Source organism: Carlito syrichta, unplaced genomic scaffold, assembly GCF_000164805.1.
Source record: "Carlito syrichta isolate Samal-C Ts95f unplaced genomic scaffold, Tarsius_syrichta-2.0.1 Scaffold311873, whole genome shotgun sequence".
Taxonomy (NCBI): domain Eukaryota; kingdom Metazoa; phylum Chordata; class Mammalia; order Primates; family Tarsiidae; genus Carlito; species Carlito syrichta.
The window spans coordinates 440,563-448,025 of record NW_007255969.1 but is presented as its reverse complement, the minus strand read 5'-3'; positions in this window follow the sequence as shown (position 1 = coordinate 448,025).

The window sequence follows — 7,463 nt, the reverse complement described above, 5'->3', positions numbered from 1 at the left end:
TGAGCGTCCCAAACGGTTTGATGCGGGGGTGGGGTGGTGGGCCGTGGGGAATAGGTGGTTGACTTTGTTTCTTGATTTGTGCCATTGTTTGGACAATATTAAAGCTGCATGTAAAAGGGGAAATTAGTAGATGATGTAGGCGAAAAGTGAAATCATAGTAACGTATGTTTTAGTATTATTAACTTTTTTCTGTACAAATATTAGCGCTAAATGTTTAAATATGTACGAATGCCAGAAATTTGTTGGTTCATGCAGTAGGATTTTTTTTAAGGCTTTTCTTTTAAAACGGTTCCGCTTTGAAAACCTGCCTCTGGGTTTTTGTTTTTTCTCCTGTGTGTGTGTATGTGTGTGTGGGCGGGGGGGGGCTCAGCTCAGTGTTGGAGCTGCTGGTTTTTTGTTCCAGTTGTGGGAATTTATTGGCCTGGCAGGAAGGTTCTGTGCTTCACCGTGAGGTCTGCTTTGTGGAAAACTGGTGACAGCTAGCATTTAAAGCCAGTGTGAGTCATGTGATACTTCCCAGGCGTGGAGTGGTGGAGACGTCAGCTGACAGTATTTTGTTTTTTAACTTCTTGTTGCCTTTTTAAGTGACCTCTCTTCTTTACAAAGGAATGCTCCCTGCTCCTGTTGAAACCAGGTCCCAGCCAGCTTCTTGGCGTGATTTACTCTGGTTAATAACTCACATGCAACTGGCAGTCTTGACCACATTCACTGGCCCAGACCTGTTCGGCAGCCACTTCCGGGAGGGGTGAGGTCTCTTGACTCCTCTCCACCCTGACTCAGACCTCATCCTCCTCCCACCCCTCACTTTTCTTCCTCTTCCACCCACCTCACCCCTGCCATGAGAGCTGACTAAAAAACACTGCTCTAGAAGCCGTCTTCTGGTTTCTTAGGGGCTTTAGACAAGTTATCTCATTCGTTGTCCGCCATGAACAGCGACCAGCTTTGTGCAATTGTCCACGTGACGTGTGTGTGTCTTTGTGCTGTTCTGAACTGCGTGCTCGTCAAAATGACTTCTGGGCGGATTCAAAGGGAGGACGCGCTGGGGACCAGAATCCAGATTGCCTCGGGTGGAGTGGAAAAACCCAGCCAGTCTCCTTTCCCTGGGATGGCTTAGTCAGCCCCAGGAAAAGCAAAAGCAAGGGAACCACGAGGACTGGTGTTTGCACAGTATGGTGACATTCAGCTGTGTTTTTAAGGGTCCTTTCTTACCAAAATAAGGGACCCTCCGACCCTGGTTTGTTCAGCCTGCTTGGGTCTCCACATGGCTGGGGCAGCAGTGGTGGTTGGGGCCGTGACAGTGGACGTGACCCTGCGACAAATGACATCCCACCTACACCGGGTCCTCCCCTTGGGTCTGCCTTTGTCCCGCTTGTGGCTCCGGACGACCTCCCAACATCCAGCGGGGTCAGGCTTTGGGCAGGTGTGGCTTTGCTGTATGTGCTTGTTTCTCTGCGTTATCTGGGGGTGCCTTGAACAAAATCGAACTTCATTACATACTGATTCTGGAACAAAGCAGTTCAAAAAGCTTTCTTTAGAGAAAAAAGGAGCTGGCCAAGTGTCTAGGCCATCCTGCTACTTCTCTTCTGAGTTCCCTAAGATGACTCAGGCGTCAGAGGTGAGATGCTGCCGTAGAAAACGCGACCGTGTATGTCTACTCCTGTCTGTTGCGCGAGTAATTTATTAACTGTCTCTCTGAAGGTATGCTGCTTCTAAGATGCACTCTCATTGTGGATGTAATCCTTGTATCGCTTTTCCAAGGAAGTAAAAAAAAGGCGAGGGATCAGTGTGCCAACTGCCACCACTCCTTCAAAAGGAGCCAGGGACCAGCCACGGGACTTGCATGATGGGACTGGCTGTGGTTAAGTGTGCACAGTGCGACGTTGAATGCCGTTGTCAGGAGACCTAAACCCACAGTTTATGTTGTAATATTTTTTGATTGACATGAAAGAAGAGGAGAAAGAAGAAAGCAAGATTTGAAAATGATGAGCCTTTTAAGAAACCGAAAAATCTTATGCCAGGAAGCTTCTCTGCACCCTACGGGGTAGCATGGTCCTCTCGCCAAGCAAAAGCCACCCGCCGAGCTTTCTCAAATCCAGATTCGCCACCTAGTTTTTTGGGGGTTTGTTTTCAATTGAGTCAGGATTTTACTGTGTCGCTCAGGCTAGAGTGCAGCGCGATCACTCCTCACCATAGCCTCAACCTCCTGGGCTCAAATGATCCTTCCACCTCAGCTTCCTGAGTAGGTGGACTACAGGTGTGCACCACAATGCCCGGCTAATTTTATTTTATTTTTTTTTTAGAGATGAGGTCTCACTCTGTTGCCCAGGCTGGTCTCAAACTCCTGGGCTCAAGCAATCCACTTGCCTCAGCCTCCCAAAGTGCTGGGATTACAGTTGTGAACCACTGCACCTGGCCTGGGCATTTATTCGAACATTATTCCCCATTGACACTAGGAGCCATTTTGTAAATGACTTCAAAACTGCTCTGCTCTTGCTTCTAGTTTAAGAGGAGTCTCAGATCCAGGGAGGAGAAAGAGTCAAGTCTGGTCCTCAAATCACTGTAAATAGATCAAGATTTTTTTTAAAATAGTAACAATAAAGCTCTTCCTTGTATCATGAGTTAGTGATTCTTCCCAGAATGGAGAATTTTGTTGAAGTTGCATTTCCAGCGAGTCAGTCCACACGCAATGCCCTGTGTGGAGTTGGTACTCACCCAGGAAGTCTGTGAGCATGGCGGCCTTCTGTGTCGAAAGTGTCTGTTTCTAATCCTGCCCGAGCCATCTCCTGACCCCAGCATCAAAGTCTGATGCTGCAAAGTGGAACTCATGTGTACACAAATAGTGTGTACAGACAGTGTTTGTACATAGAAAAGACTTATCGTGGCAGATCGAGGATAAATTATTCAACTGACGGTGCAAAAACATTACTTGCAAAACACACAAAAAGTAAGCTTCTAGTATTTTCCTACACTCCACCCTGGGAGATGATATTTATATCAGATGAGTATCTGTGCATTTTAATTGCAACATGCAAACGATGCTGCCGTTTTGTGAAGAATACCCACTTGGCTGCAGAGGCCAACTTGCACCGCTTTGATTTAATGTTGTGACATGGCGTGTGCGTTTTGCTGTCAAGCAATGGATAAACGACTCTGACTTTCCTTCTCGTTCCAGTTTATTGACCTCAGATAAAACGCTGGCCCTTCTTAGACGCAGAAGTGCACCAAGACCATTCATTTCAGGCAGACTCAAATTCCGTGCCAAATGCTCCCCTGGGGATCACCTGAGCAAAGGGACTTGGACAGAGAGGGTTTTCCTGCAGATCGGTGCTAAGTCTCCTACCAAAACAGGTCTGGAGGCAGAGGAGTGGCCTCCACTCGGGTCCTAGCAGGGCATTTTGCGCGTGGGAATGCCGGGACACCCGTTCACGCTCTGACCGAAAGACGTGGCACTTCTCGCGAGGGATCAGGAAGATTCCCAGGGCTTGTGGGAGCTTCGGGTGCTTGTGAGACACAGTGAGCCATTCGAGGCAAGCACCACCTTTGCTAGTGAGGCCAAGAGGGCCTGTGAGAATTTGTTCCAGAACCAGTCTGATGCGAGTGCACCTCTAACATATGCCTTACAAACGCCAGAGGCCATATTCAAAACAGGGTCTTCTCAGTGTATGCAAGGGGCCTCAGCCCCTCTCCTCTTCCTCCCCAGGTTGAACAATACGGACATTTTCACACATATCTACCTGTATAACCCTCTGTACCTCTCATAACTGGTCAACGACTGTAACAGGTTACATCAGGTGTTTTTCTACATACTTTTTACACAGATTCTATGCGATTAATGTAACTTAATTCAATGCATCATTTTATTGTACTAGTTCTTAAGCTTGTCCTTATTTTTTTTTCTAAGTGATTGTGGTTTTTCCTTGTGGTTTTTATTGTAAAAAAGGAAAAGGCTGTTGATGCTTATTCTCTGTAACTAAGAATTTTTACCTTTGGGGGGGAAGCAATGCTATGAACTAATGAATTGAAACTTCATTTATTCATTGTAAATACACTATTGTGCAAAAAAAAAGATTCACTCAGTTGAATTGCTAGTGTTAACTGAATTTTGTCTAGACACCATTTCTGTTGATGAAATAAAGACATATCATTATGCCTTGTAAATGGATTTTTCTCTGCCTCAGATCCCTGTGCTCCAGATGACAGAGCTGGAGGCCTCAGGAAATCTTTTTTTCCTATAGAGGCCATTTCTTTTCCTTTAGCTTGATCCCTTCCCTGCTACCTGACTAATCTGATTAGAAACATTTAAAACTCGATAATGCTGATGTGATTTCTAAACTCTGAACTCAAAAAATCCCTAGTGCCCGGGGGGGCAGAGAAAAGGCTTTAAACCTAATTTCTCAGCCAGCAATTCCATTCCTAGATATATACCCAAGAGTGATGAAAACATACAGCCCAAGACTTTGACATGAGGGTTTACAGCAACCTTACTCATAATCTTCCAAAAAGTGGAAACAACCCAAGGTACATCAGAGAATGACTGGATAATCAGAAGGTAGTTTATCCAGACACTGGAATATTATTCAGCCATAAAGAGGAATGAAGAACTGACACGTACTACAACATGGATGAACTTTGCAAACATTATGCTAAATTAAGGCAGACACAAGAGATCACATATTATATGACTCCATTTATATGAAATGTTCATAATGGGCAAATTCATAGAGGCAGAAAGTAAACTAGTGGTTGCTTAGACCTGGGGTGGAAAAAAAGGAAGATTAATGTCATTTAATCGAGCATGATGGGTCTTCTTGGGGTGATGAAAATATTCTAAGACTAGCAAACTTACCAAAAAAATTGAAATTTATACTAGAAAGGATGAATTATATGATATGCAAAATATGCCTCAATAAAATGTTTAAAAAGTCAAAAAAAACCCAAAAACCTAATTTCTCCGTCTTGATATTGGTGCTATCCAATACAAAATGTTGCCAGTGGAGTGCCATGTGTCGTGGCTCATGTCTATAATCCCAGCACTTTAGGAGGCTGCGGCTGGAGAATAACTTGAGCCCAGGAATGCGGGGCTGCAGTGAGCCATGATGGTGCCACATCACTCCAGCCTGGGCAAGAGTAAGAGCCCCGACTCAAAAAGAAGAATAAAAAAAGTTCCCGTGGGGGAACACTGGGTGAATGGTGTTGCCTCTTGCAACCTCGGGTGAATCTACAATTATACCAAAATAAAAGGTTTATTGTTTTTAAAAAGGAAACAGAGGGAAAGGGCATTAAACCAACAACAAGATTCAGTGAGCCGCAGAAGAAGGAGCTAGAGTTGTGGTTAAAAGTGAATAAATCGAGCCGGGCGCCGTGGCTCACACCTATAATTCCACCACTTTGGGAGGCCAAGGTGAGAGGACTGCCTCAGCCTAGGCATTCAAGACCAGCCTGGGCAACTTGGCGAGACCTCAACTCTACAGTAAGTCAAAAAATTAGCTAGGTGTGGTGGTGCACGCCTGTGGTTCCAGCTACGTGGAATGCTGAGATGGAAGGATTGCCTGAGCCCAGTGGACGGAGGCTGTGGTGGCCATGAGCATGCCACTGCACTCCAGCCTGGGTGACAGAGTGAGACTCTGACTCAAAAAAACAATAAAAAATACAAGTGAATAAGTCACCAGGCACGGTGGCTCACGCCTGTAATCCCAGCACTTAGAGAGATTGAGGCAAAAGGATTTCCTGAGCTCAGGGGTTCAAAACCAGCCTGGGCAACTTGGCGAGACCTCGTCTAGACAAAAATTCAAAAATTAGCCGGGCGTGGTGGCACGAGCCTGTGGTTCCAGCCTCTTGGAAGACTGAAGCAAAAGAATCACCTGAGCCCAGTAGGTCGAGGCTGTGGTGGCCATGAGCACGCCACTGCACTCCAGCCTGGGTGACAGAGTGAGACTCTGACTCAAAAAAAAAAAAATTAATAAATCATACGAGAAATGCATCCTTGAGCAAGTTTGCCATCGTGCGAACATTGCAAAGTGCACGTACACAAACCTAGACAGCCTAGCCCACTGCACACCTAGGCTGTCTGGCGTGGCCTGTCGCATCTGACTACCACCTGCCAGCATATTTCTTTTCTTTTTTTCAAAATTTATTGTGGAGATGAGGTCTCACCAGCTTGCCCGGGTGTGTCTCAAACCCCGCGGGCTCAGGTAATCCTCTCGCCTCGGCCTCCCAAAGTGCTGGGAAGATAGGCTGAGCCACCGAGGCCGGCCTGCCAGCTTATTTCTGTGCTGAACACCGTAGGCAGCCATAGCACAACAGGAAGTATCTGTGTAGCTAACTATAGAAAAGGTGCAGCAGAAGCCAGGCTCGGTGGCTCAGCCTGTAATCCCACACCTTTGGGAGGCTGAGGTGAGTGGATTGCCTGAGCCCGCGGGTTCGAGACCCGCCTGGGCAGCGAGACCTCATCTCTACAATAAAAGTAAAAAAATCAGCCGGGCGTGGTCGCGCGCGCCTGTAATTCCAGCACCTCGGAAGGCTGAGGCGGAAGGATCGCCGGAGCCCATCAGGTCGAGGCTGCGGTGGCCGGGAGTGGCCACTGCGCTCGTCTGGGCGACAGAATGAGACTCCAACTCAGAAAAAAAAAAGAAAGAAAAGGTGCAACCGAAATACAGCATCATGGCCGGGCTTGGTGGCTCAGTCTGTCATCCCAGCACTTTGGGAGGCCAAGGCGAGTGGATTGCCTGAACCCGCGGGTTCGAGACCCGCCTGGGCAACTTGGCAAGGCCTCATCTCTACAATAAATAAAAAATTAGCCGGACGTGGTAGTACGCGCCTGTAGTTCCGGCTACTTGGAAGGCTGAGGAGGAAGGATCACCAAGAACCCAGCAGGTCGAGGCTGCGGTGGCCGGGAGCGTGCCACTGCCCTCCAGTCTGGGTGACAGTGAGACTCCAACTCAAAAAAAAAGAAAAGACAAGAAAAGAAACACAGCATCATAATCTTACGGGGCCATCGCTGACCAACCCGTGGTCAGGCAGCGCATAGCTGTATGGTTTGAAAGGTGTATTTGAGAGTTTGTGTTTTAGGTTTTCAGGTCGAGGGAAGACAAAGTGTCGAGCGGTGGGCTGGCCAGGTGACCGTGAGCGACCCCGGACAGAAGCTTGGAGGTGAGAGGAACTCGCTCCGGCAAGGAGAAGCAGCCCAGCCAGCGCCAGCAAGGCCGAGTGACGAGTGCGTGACATGCGCCGGGCCAGCGCTGTGCCCTGCCATCTGAATTCAAACCCACGGGAAGGGGCTGAAGTGCGTGGGATCAGCCACTTCCCGTGGGAACCCTGACACGCAGAGCTGCCAAAGGCCAGGCACAGCGGCTCACACCAGTAATCCCAGCACTTTGGGAGGCCGAGGTGAGAGCGGCAAAATGGAGGCTAAGAAAGAAAGTCCGAGCCGGGTGCGGTGGTGTGTGCGCCCGTATTCCCAGCCT